General features: G+C 39.2%; 1 non-coding gene across 1 annotated transcript; it reads right to left on the minus strand.

The window, feature by feature from the left end:
- Positions 1-17542: 17542 nt before the first annotated feature.
- Positions 17543-17650, minus strand: LOC130952320 (small nucleolar RNA R71). Its single transcript, XR_009074501.1, has one exon. It is a non-coding gene; the product is annotated as a small nucleolar RNA R71 (small nucleolar RNA).
- Between the last annotated feature and the right edge of the window lie 3896 nt (positions 17651-21546).

Consider the following 21546-nt stretch of genomic DNA (forward strand, 5'->3'; position numbering starts at 1 on the left):
TACAAATCTCGACTGAGGCTCATGCCCGGTAAGTTGAGATCAAAATGGGAAGGTCCATACAGAGTAGAGAAGGCTGAACCGTACGGAGTTTATCACCTAAGCCATCCTTCAAGCTCTGAACTTATTAAGGTTAATGGACACCGCCTGAAGCTATACCATGGTGAGAAGGTGCAGAAAAGCAAGGAGCTTGAGATTTTCCACCTGGAAGATCCCCACATAACAACAGATTGAGCTAGTGGAGTGTCCAACTTACGGACGTTAAAGCAAAGTGCTTGGTGGGAGACAACCTACCGCGGTACGATCGTTCTTTTCTTCACTTTTAGTTTTTCTTCTTTAAATAACTCTTCTCTTTATTAGTGCTTTCGTGTTCTTTCAATTACATGTCTTTATCTTTCCTTTAAAAAAAAATTTTTCGCCGCGCGACGTGATCGCACCAGCGACGCGTCCGCGTGGCAGGGGGAGTAACGAAAAATAAAAATGAACAGAAAGTTACGCAGGAGCAGCGCTGGAGTCGTGCCAAAGGCACAAATTATCCCACGCGACCGCGTCGCATGGAAATCATGGCCTCCCACGCGACCGCGTGCTCCACGCGGCCGCGTGCCCTGCATTTTCGACGTAAAAGGGTGCACAATGCCATATTGTGCGAGAGTGGTGCTGGATCTGTGCTGGAAGCACAATCCTTGTCACGTTACCGCGTTGCCGACGCGGCCGCGTCAATTATTTTCTGACGCACACTCACGCGATTGCGTGACCCACGCGATCGCGTCACCCAATTTTGGCAATTAAAATGAATCGAACAGAGAGTTGTGTTGGAGCGACGCTGCACTCGCGCCAGCATCACAACACGGGTCACGCGACCGCGTGACTGACGCGATCGCGTCGTCTTACCTGACGCGCACCCACGCGAACGCGTGCCTTCCGCGGCCGCGTCGCATGCGCCGCACAGCTCAACCCAATAGCCAAATTATCTTATCTTTCTCTCCTCAAAATCCTACTTTTTCTTTTTCCCCCTTCTTTCTTCTTTCTCCCTTCCCCCTTCTACCTCACCTTTCACTCTCTCTCTCTCTCTCCCCTCCATTAACAAGGTTTTACCTTCTTTTCTTTTCCATCATCCTTATTATATTATGTATATATTATTATTTTCTTTTTCTTTTCTTTTTCTTTTCAAATCATTCTTTTTCTTTCTTCTTCTTCTTTTCTTTTTACATGGTGTTAGAAACCTTTTGAGTCATTATTTATCATTATATGCTTGTGGATTATTGCAAATTGTTTGACAATTATTTTTCTCCTATTTAAGGGATTGCTTGCATGTTTCTCTTCATATTTTCTATACCCTATTCACCATGCATGCTATATGTTTGTGAAAAAGCTCATGTGGCATTATGCACTTCTCTATGTTGCTATACTATTCAATGCTTGCTTTTCACAACTTTCCCTTGTTATTTTATTAATTAGATTTAATTGTCAATACAAACGTGATAGTTTGTTACAAATGGTAATCTAAACTGGACATTGTATGTTTGATATATGCTACTCATGCCTTTGCCTGCATGCCAATAAACCTCTTGCATTCCATTGTCCTCCATGCACTTGCTATATTTCCATTAATGTGCTTTTCACATTAATCCGGACCATGTGTTAATGCCATTTATCTTTATTGTGCATTGACTATCACTTACAATACCCTCTTCCTTGCTCTATCTCTTTGAATTTAATTTCCTTTCTCTTCTCTTCTTTCAGGATGGCCACCAAGAACGGAAAAGAGAAAGCTACTTCCAAACCACCAGCAAGAAGAGGAACTAAAAGAGCATTAGTGGCAGAGCCTTCTTCAACCGCAGTCAAGCCCTCAACAAAAAGAGTTAAGAGTATAATAAAGGTTGACGACAAGGAGAAAGCCTTTCCAGCAAAGGATACTGCGCGATTTCCCAATTGCTACTGTGAGCAGATGTTCCCTATCCTAGCAGAAAGGAACTATAACAATGAATACCTTCTTATCCTCCCATCCAATATTGCCACCTTTGTTGAGCCGCAAATTGAGCGAAGACAATGGGGTTTCCTACGGAGACAGCCAAGGCAGGTCAATCTTTCTTGGGTAGTTGAGTTCTACTCCAACTTCTACATACCGACCCTGCAGTCTGTTTATGTCCGGCAGAAGCAAGTCCCCATCACAGAAGAGGCCATTCAGCAAGTTCTGAGTCTTCCCCCTATTCCAGCAGGAATGGACGCTTTTCAAGAAGCCACCCTTCAGCGCCAGAGATACCAATTTGACTGGGACTCCGTTCTTGGAGTCATCGCTTTACCTGGCAGCCGTTGGATCTACGGATACCAATAATTAGGATATTGCCACCAGCCCACCCCTGTTCCTGACAGATGGCACGGAGGACGGTGCAAAGCCTTAAGTGTGGGGAGGTCGGTCAGTACCTGACTTCCGGAGGTAAATTCTCTTCTCTGACACCAATAATTAGGATATTTTAGTTAGATTTTTCTTTCTTTTATAGAATAGAATAAATTGCATAGGTTAGGATAGTTGCATGCATGTTCTACTTGATTGAAAAGACAATAAGTTTCTTTTAAAAATCTATCTTTGGAACAAAATTTCACTAATTTTCAAAATTTTTATGATAAATCTGCTTGAGTTGTATTTGGAACATGATGTTTGAGCTAAAGAACACACAACCTGTGAAAGATTTGAGCCTTTATGTATGGTTACATTATTTAACCATAATTATTTTATTCTTGTGTGTTTACTTCTCTATGATTGTAATCTATATTTTGTTTTATCTTATATGTCCAATATTTATTATATTTACATGCTTGCACATGATTGAGGCCATTATTTGTTTAAACTCACTTATCCAAATCAAGCCTACCCTTTTCAATTACCCTTGTTAACCACTTTGAGCCTTTAAAACCCCATTTGTTCTATATTTTACCACATTACTAACCTTAAGCTGAAAAACAATTGCATATCCCAAATTGAATCTTTGGTTAGCTTAAGATAGAATTGTGTGTGCTAGTTAAGTATGGGAAATTGTGGGAACAAAAGTTATTAAGGGAATGTGTCATGAAAATTTAAAGGAAATTTGGATACCCATTCATGTGAAACTATAAGAATAAAAAATCTATGTGCATTGATAAGCTTTATTTATTTCAATTCAAAAAAAAAATAAAAAATAAAAAAAATAAAAAAATGATAAACAAATAAATAAGGGGACAAAATTACCCCAATGTTAAATTCAGAATTCAAAGATCAATGCACATATGATAGAATTAAAATACAAGGTTGAAACATGAGTATGGGTTGAAAAAGGGAATTATGGGTAGCTAGGCATGAATTTAAAAGTATATAGAATATATGTATATTAGGTGAGAGCTTAGGTTAATTAAAGATTTAATTTATAAAGCTCACTTAGCCATATATATATACCCTTACCTGCACCTTGGCCCCATTACAACCCTGAAAAGACCTCATGATGTTTGCATTGGTATATTAACTATTGTTGATTGGTTAGGAGAAAAACAAAAGTTAGAAACATAACTAGAGAAGAATAGAGTGATTACCCTATACACTAGAGATGAGAGCGTACATACATTATCAGTGAGGGTTCAATGCTTGAATTTTCATGTTTTCGGCCTTCATAAGCTATCTTCTTGCACTTTTATCGGTTTTATTATATGATGATAGAATTAGTGGAATTTGATTTGTAATTGTTTTGAAGGGCTTATTTACTTTTGATCAAGTGGACAATAATCATATAGTTGCATTTATTTATATATGTAGGATTGCATTGCATTTCATGAGTTTCTGCATGTTCATACTTATTTCCTTGTCTCCTTCAATTTAGCATGAGGACATGCTAATGTTTAAGTGCGGGGAGGTTGATAAACCACTATTTTATAGTTTATATTGTGTTTAATTGTGTGGTTTTGTCATGATCCTTACCCACTTATTCATCAATTTAGCATGCATTTAGATTTCCTTCCTGAATTTATTACATGTTTGAAAATTGCTTCCTAGAGACTTTAATTATTTAATTTTAATTCTCCATTATTCCATTCGATGCCGTAATCTGTGTGTCAAGTGTTTCAGGCTTTATAGGGCATGAATGAGACGGAGATTGGAGAGGAAGCTAGCAAAAATGGAAGGAACACAAGAATTTGAGGAGATAACCAGCGAAAAGTGACATGGTCGCATGGCTCACGCGACCACGCGAAGGAGCGCAAATCGCAGTGACGCGGCCGCATGGCTTGCGCGGCCGCGTGGATTGGAAAGCACAAGCAACGCGGTAGCTTGGATGACGCAAACGCGTGAAGAAGAAAAGCGCAAGCGACGCGTCCGCATGGACGACGCGATCGCGTGACATGCGCAATCTACATAATCTGCAGAATCCGAAACCAGCGATTTTGGACCCTATTTCGGCCCAGTTTTCGGCCCGGAACAGCAGACTAGAGTCAGAGAATATGTAGAAACAACGGAGACACATTCATTCAGTAGTTTAGATCTAGTTTTTCACTCTCTTAGGTTTTCTCTCTATAGCTTTTAGAATCTTAACTTTCAATTGGTCTTAGCATTGGAACATTGAGAAGAGTTATTTCCTCATCAAGACTTCATCACTCTAGTTTGTTCTCTTAACTTGGTTTTATTCTTCCATGTTCTTTGTTATGTTCAATATTGTCATTCAGATACTTTTATGATTAATTAATGCAAGGATTATTTCTTTTTAATTTAAATTCAATTCCAATAATCATGTCTTCTTTTAATTCCCTTTCATGTGCCATGGATTCTTTATTTACAATGCGTGAGTAGTTTCATTACTTGATGGGGAATTGATTAAAAGGAACTCTTGAGTTGGAAGGATTGAAGAAAAAATTTGTAGTTGGGTTAATTGTTGGATTGCTATCCTGTCTCCAATGCCAATCCCTTTGAACTAAGTGGGTTGTAACTCGTGAACAGATCTGGCATTTCAACTTGTTTGACTTTCCCTTACCTAGTAAAGGATAACCAAACAGAGTAACCATTAATTATAAATCAATCTTAAAAATCATTCCATCAATGATAGAGATTCTCACCAATCAATTCCCAGTCAAGGCTTTTATTTATATTATTTAAAATTCTTCAATTTAAATCCCAATTTACTTAGCTCAACTTTTTGGAATATCTGATTAATAAAACAGCGCACTTTTCTACAACTCGTTGGGAGACGACCTGGGACTTAAAACTCCCAGTAATTTTAATTTAAACTTTCTGTGACATATTTCTAAATTGATAGGTAGATTTTCGGTGAGTTAAGAACTATACTTGCAACGTAACCATTTTAATAAATTTTTAATTCACCAGCTTCTGAACTCCATCAACCATTCCAAAATTAAAGAAAAGATATCAAGCTCTATAAAAAAAAGATTTCATCCAAATAAAAGGTAACTATTTTTTGTGCATATTGCAAATCACACAAACAACCTTTTATTTCTTTATTATTTGAGTATGTTCATCCTTCTCTTTTGTCTAGATTCAAACTTAACTTGAGAGATACAAAAGGTAAAGAGAGTAGTGTATACAAAAGCCATTTGACATTTTTTCGAATGTTTTGATTTCAAAAGTGTACTGGATTAGAGTGCACCCGATTCTCTTTAACTAGGTTGGCTTAGCACCTAGGTATGTTACTAAGCTTGGGATAGCTGAGGTGGTTTATAAGAGTGTGAGTTTCTTAGAATTAGTATTTGTAATCCATATTGATTATAGTGAAAATTCTACCATTATTGTGGTCGTGACTGGACGTAGGTCATATTGCACTTTATGGCTGAATGATGAGTCTATATTTTTCGATATATTTTGGCTTGATTTGGGTGGACTTCATCACATAAACCTACACTTAAGCACCATAATAGCATACTTTTGTGTTTGATCCCTAAATTGGACCTAAACGTGAAAACATGCATTTTTGTGCTTAAATTGGGCAATTTAATCTCACTTTTATTCCATTCAATCCCGTGATATGTTTGTTGAGTGATTTCAGACCTTAGAAGCAAGAATGGATGGCCAAAAGTGGAAGAAAGCATGTACAAGGGAGAACACATGAAGAAAACAAGGAAAAGCACACACAGCGACGTGTGCATGCGCATAAGTGCCTATGCGTATGCACGGGAGGATTTTCAGCTAAGTGTGCGGACGCACAGATGTGTGCGTCCGCACAGGTACCAGTGTGTGCCTTCATTAAAAATGCACGTGCACTCGCATTTTGGGGCTCTTTTTGGCCCATTTATAAAGGTTTGAGGCTGAAATCAAAGGCTATATCAAGGGGGCAACATCTCATATGAAGGCATTAGCTTAGAGAGCCATCTTAGTTTAGAAAAAAAAAACACATTAGGAGTAGTGTAGAGTATTTTTAGGTTTTCTCCCTTAGGGTTTAATTAGGTTTTGTAGAATTTTATACTTCAAGTTTGATTTTGAATTCTAGCAACTTTTATTGTAAGTATTCCTTTAATTGTCTCTTTTAATACATTGCTTGTTCTACATTTTCTTTCATTTTCATCTCTTTTGTCAATTTACATAATCTTGCAATTTTGATTTCTAGTTGTTTAATTTGATGTTTGATGGCTCTTTTATGTTTGTTTGCATTGCTTTTATTGAGTTTAATCATTTATGATTCATAGCTTTTACCATTTTTCCAATGTTGCCATGTTTTATGTTTATCCATACTAGGTGTTTGATGAAATGCCAATCTTAATTTTGGGGTAGATTTTCACCCCTTGACTTGGGAAAAATGAGTTTATGGATTACTAGAGTCATAATGTCCAACATTTAGTGGTAATTCTTGGGGATTTAATTGACTCTTGTTTCCATTAAAGCTAGCCTTTTATCAACTAGTTTGGTAAGTTGGCTAGGACTTATGGATTAAGGTCAATTATGCTTTCTTGACTTTTCCCGCGATGGTTGGGGTTGACTAGGCAAGACTAACTCATGATAATTATCATAGTTAAGGTTATGGCAAGGAAGGGACTCCATAACTCATCCCAAGTCAAGGTTTCATTTATGTCTTAAACCACTTTGTCATTTACTTTATAGCTTTACCTGTTTATATTACATATATAGTTCTTTAGTTCTTTCATTAGTTTATTAATTGAAATTTTGTCTTGTTCTTTTATCTCTTTATTGCTTGCTTCATCATAAAAATCCCCTTGCTTTCTCACAACCAAGATTGTGCACTCGTTGGCATTAGTTCCTAGGGAGAACGACCCGAGGTTGAGGTACTCTCGATTTCAGTTTATTTTTATTTGAATTGGATTATTTGATTTGTGAGTTAATTGTTGGTCTAGACTATACTTTCAACAAATGAAATTCTACTTTGTGAAAATCTAGATCGATGATAAACGACTAACATCAAATTTGGCGCCGTTGCCGGGGAGCTAGCGTTATGAGTGCTATATTTTTTGTTGTTGTAAATATGTGAATAGTGTGAATAGATACTCTTTTCGGGTTGTTTGCTTGTTTTGCTATTAATTAGGAATTTGCTTCTTTTGTTATTTGATGTCTTTTGTCTTTATTTTCTATTTCCTCTATGAGTTATCACCCTCTTGGTTTAGAGTTTGGTTGTGATCATTTTGTAGGGTTTGATAACTTCAATTGTGGATTGTATCATGGGTTTGGAGCATCAATTTTGGGAGGAGCAACCTCCTCCATATTACAATGAACCATACCCTTCCCAATATGCATACCCAAACCTAGGATATGGTGGATTCCACTATGACTATACACCTCCACCACCATATACTTATGATCCCTACCCTCAACACAACCTACAATCACCATATTTTCAAACACCACATCAATACCACCATCCACCTCATTATACACCACCTCAAAATGCCTATTAACATGAACTACCTTCCACATATACAACCTTCTTCCCTACCAATGAACCTTCTCTTTCACACCAATGTGAAACTTTCCCACCCTTGACCCAAGACCATCAAGACCTTCAAGTTCTTCTCCAAGAGCAAGAAGGATCCTGAAGAACTCAAGGGCAAATCATGGCTACCATAGACGAAGTGGTAAACCGCTTAATCCTCCTACGCTCATCCAATCAAGGCATTCCTCTTGAAGAATGTGAGAGATCAACTAAAGTCTGTAGTAAAAAGGAGAGCGTGGAGCCACAAGGGGAAGAAGAAGGGTTAGAGATTGAAGTGCAACAAGAGGAAGATAGTGAAGTATGTGAATCGGAGGAGAGAAGGGGAGAATTGAGGGAGGTTGATCAATATGAGGATTGGTGCACGAAATTATAAATCACACTTTTCACAATTCGTACCACTAACCAGCAAGTGCACTGGGTCGTCCAAGTAATACCTTACGTGAGTAAGGGTCGATCCCACGGAGATTGTTGGCTTGAAGCAAGCTATGGTTATCTTATAACTCTTAGTCAGGATATCAATTATAATTATCAGTTGACTTACAAATGAACAAGAGAGCATGGATTAAATAATACTTGTTATGCAGTAATGGGGAATATGTTGGAGTTTTGGAGATGCTTTGTCTTCTGAATCTCTGCTTTCCCCCTGTCTTCCTCTTCACGCACGCAAGGTTCCTCCTATGGTAAGCTGTGTGTTGGTGGATCACCGTTGTCAATGGCTACCATCCGTCCTCTCAGTGAAAATGGTTCAGGTGCGCTGTCATCGCACGGCTAATCATCTGTCGGTTCTCACTCATGCTAGAATATGATCCATTGATCCTTTTGCGTCTGTCATTATGCCCAGCCCTTGTGAGTTTGAAGCTATTCACAGTCATTCAATCTCTGAATCCTACTTGGAATACCACAGACAAGGTTTAGACTTTCTGGATTCTCAAGAATGCTGCCAATGGATTCTAGCTTATACCACGAAGATTCTGATTAAGGAATCCCAGAGATACTCATTCAATCGAAGGTAGAACGGAGGTGGTTGTCAGGCATGCGTTCATAGATTGAAAATAGTGATGAGTGTCACGGATCATCACATTCATCATGTTGAAGTGCGAATGAACATCTTAGATAGAAACAAGCGTGTTTGAATAGAAAACAGAAATAATTGCATTAATTCATCGAGACGCTGCAGAGCTCCTTACCCCCAACAATGGAGTTTAGAGACTCAAGCCGTCAAAAAGTACAAAGTTTAGATCTAAAATGTCATGAGATACAAAATAAATCTCTAAAAGTTGTTTAAATACTAAACTAGTAACCTAGGTTTACAGAAAATGAGTAAACTGAGATAGATAGTGCAGAAATCCACTTCTGGGGCCCACTTGGTGTGTGCTGTGCCTGGGCTGTTTCTGGAGTTAAATGTCAGGTTGTAACCTGTTTTGGGCATTTAACTCCAAATTGTAACCTGTTTCTGGCGTTTAACGCTAGAATGGAAAATGGAACTGGCGTTAAACGCTAGTTTACGTCATTTATCTTCGAGAAAAGTATGAACTATTATATATTTCTAGAAAGCCCTAGATGTTTACTTTCCAACCCAATTAAGAGTGCGCCAATTGGACTCCTGTAGCTCCAAAAAATCTATTCCGAGTGCAGGGAGGTCAGAATCCAACAACATCAGCAGTCCTTTTTCAGCCTGAACAGATTTTTGCTCAGCTTCATCAATTTCAGCCAGAAAATACCTGAAATCACAGAAAAACACACAAACTCATAGTAAAGTCCAGAAATAGGAATTTTGCCTAAAAACTAATAAAAATATACTAAAAACTAACTAAAACATACTAAAAACTACATGAAATTACCCCCAAAAAGCGTATAAAATATCTGCTCCTCACAACACCAAACTTAAACTGTTGCTTGTCCCCAAGCAACTAGATAAATAAAATAGGATAAAAAGAAATCAAGAAGCAATAATATCTCAGAGTTTTAAGTGAAGCTCAGATTCTAATTAGATGAGCAGAACTCGTAGCTTTTTGCTTCTGAACAGTTTTGGCATCTCACTTTATCCTTTGAAATTCAGAATGATTGGCATCCATAGGAACTCAGAATTCAGATAGTATTATTAAATCTCCTAGTTTAGTATGTTGATTCTTGAACACAGCTACTTTATGAGTCTTGGCCATGGCCCTAAGCACTTTGTTTTCCAGTATTACCACCGGATACATAAATGCCACAGACACATAACTGGGTGAACCTTTTCAGATTGTAACTTAGCTTTGCTAAAGTCCCCAATTAGAGGTGTCCAGAGTTCTTAAGCACACTCTTTTGCTTTGGATCACGACTTTAACCACTCAGTCTCAAGCTTTTTACTTGGACTTGCATGCCACAAGCACATGGTTAGGGACAGCTTGATTTAGCCGCTTAGGCTTGGATTTATTTCCTTGGGACCTCCTATCCACTGATGCTCAAAGCCTTGGATCCTTTTTACCCTTGCCTTTTGGTTTAAAGGGCTATTGGCTTTTTCTACTGCTCTTTCTCTCTTTTTTTTACTGATTTTTCTTGCTTCAAGAATCAATTTCATGATTTTTCAAATCATCAATAACATTTCTCTTGTTCATCATTCTTTCAAGAGCCAACAATTTTAACATTCATAAAATTCAATATCAAAAAATATGAACTGTTCAGGCATTCATTCAGAAGACAAAACGTATTGCCACCACATATAAATAATTAGAATTTTTCTTATTAAAAACTCGAAAAAAATATTGCCTCCTTATTCTAAATATCTGCTATTTTATTCATGTTTGATGATGATGAGAAAAATAAATTATAGCTTAATTGGAGATAAAATCAAAATAGAGATACTAATTACTACTACTCATATATAACTTCTAAAGTAAATTCCTAATAAGAACAATTATCACAGAGTTAAGGCTAAGATTAGGACTCAACAACCTTTATTTTGGGAGGTGGATGCTCCTTTAATCTGTGGGGTGCTTGGCCCTTCAAGAGATAGCTTCTGACGCTTCAGTTCCTTAAGTTCACACATTTGCTCTTCTTGTTCCCCAAGCAGTTTGCAAAGCATGCTACTTTGATTTTGCTATTCTTCCTTTAGTTGGTCCATAGCTTCTTACAACTTGGTGACAGATGCTTCAAGACTCTCCCAGTATTCAATTTGAGGGATTTCCGGCAGGAACTTCTGTGCTTTCCTCTTGATGGGGTCGTCCTGCACTTGTTGTCCTTCCATTGACTTTTTGGTGACTGGTTGCTCAACTAAGATATACTCATTTACTCCCATCTTTACCCCAGCATCTTTACATAGCATAGAGATTAAGCTTGGATAAGCCAATTTGGCATCTTTGGAGTTCTTGTTTACAATTATGTAAAGTTCACAAGAGATCAGCTGATGAACTTTCACTTTTTTTCCAACATAATGCAATGGATCATTACTGCTCTTTTGATGGTGACTTCAGAGCGGTTGCTAGTGGACAGTATAGAACGCCCAATGAAGTCCAACCAGCCTCTGGTGACTAGTTTGAGATCTCCTCTCTTGAGTTGATTTGGGACGCCCTTTGTGTTGGTTGTCCACTTGGTTTCAGGGAGGTATATGTCCTCTAGAATTTCGTCCAAGCCCTTATTTGTTCTCATCATTCTCCTATTAAAGGAGTCTGGGTCATCTTTCAGCTGAGGTAGCTTGAAGATCTCCCTGATTTTGTCAGGGTGGAGGTGAACAATCTTCCCTCTGGCCAAAGTCCGATAGTCATAGAAGGCGGTTCCAGCTATTCTCTGCCTGTCTGTTTGCCACAGATTAGAGTAGAATTCCTGAACCATGTTTTTTCCCACCTTTGTTTCAAGATTAGCTAGGATTTTCCAGCTCCTATTTCGAATTTGATCTTGGATCTCCGGATATTCGTCTTCTTTCAGATTGAATTTACTTCTGGGATCACTGATCTTAGACCCATTATTTTGTAGCAATGGTCTGAATGTTCTTTGGTTAAGAACTTTCCTTGATTCCAAAGTGATTTTGGAATATTCTCTTTCTTACCTCTTGGAGTGGTTTGTTTTCCCTTAGGAGCCATGATCTTAGTGGGTATTGGTTTAGTGATCACGGATAAACACACCAAACTTAGAGGTTTACTTGTCCTCAAGCAAAAGAAAGGAAAGGAGAGGGATGGATGGAGAGCCAAGTTTGAATTGTGGAGGAGAGGAGGGAGCCGAACATAGATTTAAAGGGAGGGGTGGGTTTTTGAAAAATTTGAAGAAGATATGATAGAAGATATGATTTGTAAAAGATAAGTGTGATAGGAAAAAGATGCAATTTAAAATTGAAAAGATATGATGAGTTTAAAAAGATTTGAGAAGAATTTAAAAAGATTTGAAAAGAATTCAAAAAGATAATTGAGTTTTGAAAAAGATTTTAAAAGAAGTTGAAGAGGATTTAAAAAAAATATTTATGTTTAGAATTAAGATACATTTGATATCTTTAAAAAAGGATTTGAAAAATTAGGATTTGTAATATGTTTATGCAAGAAATTATGGATGGAAACATGAAAATTTGAAAAAAAATCAAGTTGGGAACAAAAACTTCCTCCCCTCCACAATCCTGGCATTAAACGCCCAACTGCTGCATGTTTTGGGCGTTTAACGCCTAGTTGGTGCTTGGTCTACGCGTTTAACGCCCAGCTGTTGCTTCTAACTGGCATTAAACGCCAGAAACTCCTTTATCACTGGGCATTTTTCTGAACGCCCAAGACACTGTAAATCTGGCGTTAAATGCCCAGAAGCCACTTTTTTCTGGCGTTTAACGCTCAGATGGCTATCTCTACGGGCGTTAAATGCCCAGTAGATGCTTCTTTTGGGCATTTAGCGCCCAAAACAGCTCTTACTGGCGTTTTCGCACTAGTGAGCTTCTTTTTGCTGTTTTATCCTCTGAATCCTTCTGTAACTCTGTGAACTCATGCAATTGATACTTTACCTTGAAGAAAATTAATATGAACCTGTAAATTTATCAATTAATTAACAAATAAGCTTTGTTAATGGCTGGGTTGCTTCCCAGCAAGCGCTTCTTTATTGTCTTTAGCTGGACTATTACTGAGCTTTAATCAAGTCTCAGTTTTGAGCATTCTTGCTCAAAATTGCTTTCAAGATAATGTTTGACTCTCTGTCCATTAACAATAAATTTTTTGTTAGAGTCATTATCCTGAAGCTCTACATATCCATATGGTGACACATCTGTAATCACATATGGTCCTCTCCACCGGGATTTCAACTTTTCGGGGAATAATCTGAGCCTAGAGTTAAACAGCAGAACTTTCTGCCCTGGCTCAAAGACTCTGGACGACAGTTTTTTTTCATGCCATTTTTTGCTTTCTCTTTGTAAATTTTTGCATTTTCGAAAGCATTGAGTCTGAATTCCTCTAACTCGATTAACTGGAGCAATCGTTTTTCTCCAGCTAACTTGGCATCAAGGTTTAGGAATCTGGTTGCCTAGTAGGCCTTATGTTCCAGTTCCACTGGCAAGTGACAGGCTTTTCCATACACAAGCTGGTATGGAGAAGTCCCTATAGGAGTCTTGAATGCTGTTCTGTATACCCACAAAGCATCATCCAAGCTTCTTGCCCAATCCCTTCTACGGTTAATCACAGTCCGTTCCAGGATTCTTTTAAGTTCTCTATTAGAGACTTCAGCTTTCCCATTTATTTGTGGATGATATGGAGTTGCCACCCTGCGGCTAACTCCATATCGAACCATAGCAGAGTTGATGAGCGGATAATTTATACACTTTTTGGCATTGTTTTTAGTATGTTTTTGGTATGATCTAGTTAGTTTTTAGTATATTTTTATTAGTTTTTAGTTAAAAATCACTTTTCTGGACTTTACTATGAGTTTGTGTGTTTTTCTGTGATTTCAGGTATTTTCTGGCTGAAATTGAGGGACCTGAGCAAAAATCTGATTCAGAGACTAAAAAGGACTGCAGATGCTGTTGGATTCTGACCTCCCTGCACTCGAAGTGGATTTTCTGGAGCTACAGAAGCCCAATTGGCGCGCTCTCAACGGCGTTGGAAAGTAGACATCCTGGGCTTTCCAGCAATATATGATAGTCCATACTTTGCCCAAGATTTGATGGCCCAACCCGGCGTTCAAAGTCACCTACAGAAATTCCAGCGTTAAACGCCGGAACTGGCACCAAAATGGGAGTTAAACGCCCAAACTGGCATAAAAGCTGGCGTTTAACTCCAAGAAGAGTCTCTACACGAAAATGCTTCAATGCTCAGCCCAAGCACACACCAAGTGGGCCCGGAAGTAGATTTTTATGTCATTTACTCATCTCTGTACACCCTAGGCTACTAGTTTCCTATAAATAGGACCTTTTTACTATTGTATTAGAGAGCTTTTGATCATGTTTTATGATTGAACTCAATTTGGGAGGCTGGCCATTCGGCCATGCCTAGACTTTATGCTTATGTATTTTCAACGGTGGAGTTTCTACACACCATAGATTAAGGTGTGGAGCTCTGCTGTACCTCGAGTATTAATGCAATTACTATTGTTCTTCCATTCAATTCCGCTTGTTCTTGTTCTAAGATATCACTTGTTCTCCAACTTGATGAATGTGATGATCCGTGACACTCATCATCATTCTCACTTATGAACAAGGTGACTGACAACCACTTTTGTTCTACAAGCAACCAAGGCTCTAGTGAATATCTCTTGGATTCCTGATTGCACGATGCATGGTTGATCGCCTGACAACCGAGTGCTCGCCTGACAAACGAGCCAACCATTCCGTGAGATCAGAGTCTTCGTGGTATAGGCGAGAACTGATGGCAGCATTCAAGAGAATCCGGAAGGTCTAACCTTGTCTGTGGTATTCTGAGTAGGATTCAATGATTGAATGACTGTGACATGCTTCAAACTCCTAGCAGGCGGGGCGTTAGTGACAGACGCAAAAGAATCAATGGATTCTATTCCGGCCTGACCGAGAACCGACAGCTGAATTCCGCGTGCTGTGACAGAGCATATGCAATCGTTTTCACTGAGAGGATGGGAGGTAGCCATTGACAACGGTGAAACCCTACACAAGCTTGCCATGGAAGGGAGTAAGAAGGATTGGATGAAGACAGTAGGAAAGCAGAGAGACGGAAGGGAAGGCATCTTCATGCGCTTATCTGAAGTTCCTACCAATGAATTACATAAGTATATCTATCCTTATCTTTTATGTTATTTTCGTTCATCACCATATACATTTGAGTCTGCCTGACTAAGATTTGCAAGATGACCATAGCTTGCTTCATACTAACAATCTCCGTGGGATCGACCCTTACTCACGTAAGGTATTACTTGGACGACCCAGTGCACTTGCTGGTTAGTTGTGCGAAGTTGTGTAATGCCATGGAATTGAGCTACCAAGTTCTTGGAGTTCATGACCGGGGATTATGAGAGTTGTGAAAAGTATTGTTCACAATTTCGCGCACCAAGTTTTTGGCGCCGTTGCCGGGGATTGTTCAGTTTGGACAACTGACGGTTCATCTTGTTGCTTAGATTAGGTATTTTTTTTCGAAATTCTTGAAGATGAATTCTAGAGTTTCATGATGATTTGTTGAAATCTGGCTGAGAAGCCATGTCTAATCCCATTGGACCGAGGTTTCAACTTGTCATCACAAGAGCTTGTTTATCTTTATCAATCTTGCTTTTGGAGCAGTGATCTGCTAAGGCTTGGCTGGCCTTTGGCCATGTCTAGTGTTTTGGACCGAAGCTTTCGTTGAAAGCTTGCCTGGCTGTGAAGCCATGTCTAATTCCTAGACCGGAGTCTTAGACTAACATTGCACTGATTCCTGGAAGTCTCATTAAGAATTTTGATATCTTTTTCCACTTAATTTTCGAAAAAACACAAAAAAAATCAAAAAAATTATAAAAACAAAAAATATTTTATGTTTCTTGTTTGAGTCTAGTGTCTCATCTTAAGTTTGGTGTCAATTGCATGCATTCATGTGTCTTAGTGATCTTCAAGAGGTTCTTGATGATTTACTTGCTCTAATCTTTGAATTCTATTGACTTGAAGTATTTTGTGTGTCTCATATGCATTCGCATATTGTTAGTGTCAGTAGTATACAAACTGCTAAGTTTGGTGTCTTGCATGCATTGTCATTTGATTCCTGTTGCATTTTGATATTTTTTTCTTATTATTAAAATTCCAAAAATATTTTTAATTTGTGTCTTTTCAAGTCAATAACACAGAGAATTGAAGATTCAGAACATACAGCAGAGGAATTGCACAGAAAAAGCTGGGCGTTCAAAACGCCCAGTGAAGAAGGACAGACTGGCGTTTAAACACCAGCCAGGGTACCTGGTTGGGCGTTTAACGCCCAAAAGGGTATAGTTTTGGGCGTTAAACGCCAGAATGTGCACCATTCTGGGCGTTTAACGCCAGGATGGCACAAGGGGGAGAATTTTGTTTTCAATTCAAATTTTTTTTAATTTTCAAAATCTTTTCAAAATCAAATCTTTTTCAAATCAATTTTTCAATCAAATCTTTTTCAAAATCAATTTCTTTCCATTTTTAAAGATACTTGATATCAATTAATGATTTGATTCAACATTTCAAGTATGTTGCCTTTTCTGTTGAGAAAGGTTTAATGTTTGAATCATATCTTTTCTTGATAACCAAGTTACTAATTTTTAAAATCAAATCTTTTTAAAATTGTTTTCAAATCATATTTTCTCAATCACAATTTTTTTAAAAACCAATCATATCTTCTTAACCACATCTTTTTCAAAATAGTTTTCAATCAAATCTTTTTGATTTCTAACTTCAAAATCTTTTTCAAAAATCATTTTATTTCTCTCCCACTTTCTTTTTCGAAAATTAAGTAATGTTTTTTTCAAAAATGTTTTCAAAATCTTCTACTTAATTTTCGAAAATTACTTCCCTTCTCCTCACATCCTTCTATTTATGGACTAACACTATCCCTTAACGCAAAATTCGAACTCCATTCCCTCTAATAAGTTCGAATTTTCTACTTCTGTCTTCTACTCTTCTTTTCCTCTGACACTTCAAGGAATCTCTATACTGTGACATAGAGGATTCCACATTTTCTTGTTCCCTTCTCTTTCTTATGAGCAGGAGCAAAGACAAAAGCATTCTTGTTGAAGCTGATCCTGAACCTGAAAGGACCTTGAAGAGAAAGCTAAGAGAAGCCAAAGCACAACTCTCTTTAAAGGACCTAACCGAATTCTCCAAAGAAGAAGAACACATGGCAGCCGAAAACAACAATGCCAACAATGCAAGGAAGGTGCTGGGTGACTTTACTGCACCTACTCCCGACTTCTATGGGAGAAGCATCTCTATCCCTGCCATTGGAGCAAACAACTTTGAGCTTAAGCCTCAATTAGTTTCTCTAATGCAACAGAATTGCAAGTTCCATGGACTTCCATTGGAAGATCCTCATCAGTTTTTAACTGAGTTCTTGCAAATCTGTGACACTGTCAAGACTAATGGGGTAGACCCTGAGGTCTATAGACTTATGCTATTCCCTTTTGTTGTAAGAGACAGAGCTAAAACATGGTTGGATTCTCAACCGAAAGAAAGCCTGGACTCTTGGGAAAAACTAGTCAATGCCTTCTTGGCAAAGTTCTTTCCACCTCAAAAATTGAGCAAGCTTAGAGTGGAAGTCCAAACCTTCAGACAGAAGGATGGAGAATCCCTCTATGAAGCTTGGGAAAGATACAAACAATTAATCAGAAAGTGTCCTTCTGACATGCTTTCTGAATGGAGCATTATAGGTATTTTCTATGATGGTCTCTCTGAACTATCCAAGATGTCTCTGGATAGCTCTGCTGGAGGATCTCTTCATTTGAAGAAGACGCCTACAGAAGCTCAAGAGCTGATTGAAATGGTTGCAAATAACCAATTCATGTACACTTCTGAAAGGAATCCTGTGAACAATGGGACTAATCAGAAGAAAGGAGTTCTTGAGATTGACACTCTGAATGCCATTTTGGCTCAGAATAAAATATTGACTCAACAAGTCAATTTGATCTCTCAAAGTCTGTCTGGAATGCAAAATGCACCAAGCAGTACTAAAGATGCTTCATCTGAAGAAGAAGCATATGATCTTGAGAACCCTTCAATGGAAGAGGTGAATTACCTAGGAGAACCCTATGGAAACACCTACAATTCTTCATGGAGAAATCACCCAAAATTCTCATGGAAGAATCAAGAAAGACCTCAACAAGGTTTCAATAACAATAATGGTGGAAGAAACAGGTTTAGCAATGGCAAGCCTTTTCCATCATCTTCTCAGCAACAGACAGAAAACTCTAAGCAGAACCCCTCTGACTTAGCAACCATGGTCTCTGATCTAATCAAGAACACTCAAAGTTTCATGACTGAAACAAGGTCCTCCATTAGGAATTTGGAGGCACAAGTGGGACAGCTGAGCAAGAAAGTTACTGAACTCCCTCCTAGTACTCTCCCAAGCAACACAGAAGAAAATCCAAAAGGAGAGTGCAAAGCCATCAACATGGCCGAATTCTGGGAGGAAGAAGAGGCAGCGAACGCCACTGAGGAAGACCTCACTGGACGTCCACTGGCCTCCATTGAGTTCCCCAATGAGGAACCATGGGAATCTGAGGCTCAAAATGAGGCCATAGAGATTCCATTGGAATTACTTCTGCCATTCATGAGCTCTGATGAGTATTCTTCCTCTGAAGAGGATGAGTATGTCACTGAAGAGCAAGTTGCTAAATACCTTGGAGCAATCATGAAGCTAAATGACAAGTTATTTGGAAATGAGACTTGGGAGGATGACCCCCCCTTTGCTCACCAAAGAACTGGATGACTTGTCTAGGCAGAAACTGCCTCAAAAGAGGCAGGATCCTGGGAAGTTTTCAATACCTTGTACCATAGGCACCATGACCTTCAAGAAGGCTCTGTGTGACTTAGGGTCAAGTGTAAACCTCATGCCTCTCTCTGTAATGGAGAAGCTAGGGATCTTTGAGGTGCAAGCTGCGAAAATCTCACTAGATATGGCAGACAACTCAAGAAAACAAGCTCATGGACTTGTAGAGGATGTTCTGATAAAAGTTGAAGACCATTACATCCCTACTGATTTCATAGTCCTAGAGACTGGGAAGTGCATGGATGAAACCATCATCCTTGGCAGACCCTTCCTAGCCACAGCAAAGGCTGTGGTTGATGTTGATAGAGGCGAACTAATCATTCAAGTGAATGAAGAATCCTTTGTGTTTAAGGCCCAAGGATATCCCTCCATCACCATGGAGAAGAAGCATGAAGAGCTTCTCTCAAAACAGAGCCAAACAGAGCCCCCACAGTCAAACTCTAAGTTTGGTGTTGGGAGGCCACAACCAAACTCTAAGTTTGGTGTTGAACCCCCACATTCAAACTCTAAGTTTGGTGTTGGGAGGTTCCAACATGGCTCTGAGTATCTGTGAGGCTCCATGAGAGCCCTCTGTCAAGCTACTGACATTAAAGAAGTGCTTGTTGGGAGGCAACCCAATGTTTTATAATTAACTATTTCCTTTTGTTATTTTATCTTTTTTGTAGGTTGATGATCATGAGAAGTCACAAAATCAATGAAAAAAAGCAAAAACAGAATGAAAAACAGGAAGAAAAACAGCACACCCTGGAGGACGCACCTACTGGCGTTTAAACGCCAGTAAAGTTAGCTGTTGGGCATTTAACGCCCAGTCTGGCACCATTCTGGGCGTTTAACGCCAGAAAGGGGCACCAGACTGGCGTTAAACGCCAGAAAAGGGCAAGAACCTGGCGTTAAACGCCAGGAATGGGCACCAGCCCGGCGTTTAACGCCAGAAATGGCACAAAACGTGATTTTGCATGCCATTTGGTGCAGGGATGACTTTTCCTTGACACCTCAGGATCTGTGGACCCCACAGGACCCCCACCTACCCTACCACTCTCTCCCTCCTTCACCAATCACTTCAAATACCTCTTCCCCAAAAACCCCTCACCTATCAAATCCCCTCTTTCTCTTCACCACTCACATCCATCCTTCATAAAACCCCACCTACCCTTCCATTCAAATTCAAACCACTTTCCCACCCAAACCCACCCTCAAATGGCCGAACAACCCTATCCCCCTATCCTATATAAACCCTCCTTCACTCCTTCATTTTCACACACCTTAAACACCATCTCTCTCCCCTTTGGCCGAATACAAAGCCATTCCCTTTCTCCTCATTTCTTCTTCTTCTACTCTCTTCTTTCTTCTTTTGCTCGAGGACGAACAAACATTTTAAGTTTGGTGTGGTAAAAGCATTGCTTTTTGTTTTTCCATAACCATTTATGGCATCCAAGGCCGGAGAAACCTCTAGAAAGAGGAAAGGGAAGGCAAAAGCTTCCACCTCCGAGTCATGGGAGATGGATAGATTCATCTCAAGGGTGCATCAAGACCACTTCTATGAAGTTGTGGCCTTGAAGAAGGTGATCCCCGAGGTCCCCTTTTCACTCAAAAAGGGTGAATATCCGGAGATCCGACATGAGATCCGAAGAAGAGGTTGGGAAGTTCTTACCAACCCCATTCAACAAGTTGGAATCTTGATGGTTCAAGAGTTCTATGCCAATGCATGGATCACCAAGAACCATGATCAAAGTGTTAACCCGAATCCAAAGAATTATCTTACTATGGTTCGGGGGAATTACTTGGATTTTAGTCCGGAAAGTGTAAGGTTGGCATTCAATTTGCCCATGATGCAAGGAGATGAACATCCTTACACTAGAAGGGTCAACTTTGATCAAAGGTTGGACCAAGTCCTCACAGTCATATGTGAAGAGGGCGCACAATGGAAGAGAGATTCAAGAGGCAAGCCGGTTCAATTAAGAAGGCATGACCTCAAACCCGTGGCTAGAGGATGGTTGGAGTTTATCCAACGCTCAATCATTCCCACTAGCAACCGGTCCGAAGTTACTCTAGACCGGGCCATCATGATTCATAGCATCATGATTGGAGAAGAAGTGGAAGTTCATGAGGTCATAGCCCAAGAACTCTATAAAGTGGCGGACAAGTCTTCCACCTTGGCAAGGCTAGCCTTTCCTCATCTCATTTGTCACCTCTGTTATTCAGTGGGAGTTGACATAGAGGGAGACATCCCTATTGATGAGGATAAGCCCATCACCAAGAAAAGGATGGAGCACACAAGAGACCCCACTCATCATGAGATCCCTGAGATGCCCCAAGGGATGCACTTTCCTCCACAAAACTATTGGGAGCAACTGAACACCTCCCTAGGAGAATTAAGTTCCAACATGGGACAACTAAGGGTGGAGCATCAAGAACACTCCATCATCCTCCATGAAATTAGAGAAGATCAAAGAATCATGAGGGAGGAGCAACAAAGACAAGAAAGAGACATTGAGGAGCTCAAGCACTCCATAGGATCTTCAAGAGGAAGAAAGAGCCGCCATCACTAAGGTGGACCCGTTCTTTAATCTCCTTGTTCTTTATTCTTCTGATTTTCGAATTTTATGCTTATGTTTATCCATGTTTGTGTCTTGTGATCATTAGTGTCTTAGTGTCTATGCCTTAAAGTTATGAATGTCCTATGAATCCATCACCTTTCTTGAATAAAAACGTGCTTAATTGAAAAAAAAAAGAAAGAATTGCATGAATTTTGAATTTTA

The sequence above is a fragment of the Arachis stenosperma genome, chromosome 9, assembly GCF_014773155.1.
Source record: "Arachis stenosperma cultivar V10309 chromosome 9, arast.V10309.gnm1.PFL2, whole genome shotgun sequence".
In the NCBI taxonomy this organism is placed as follows: Eukaryota; Viridiplantae; Streptophyta; class Magnoliopsida; order Fabales; family Fabaceae; genus Arachis; species Arachis stenosperma.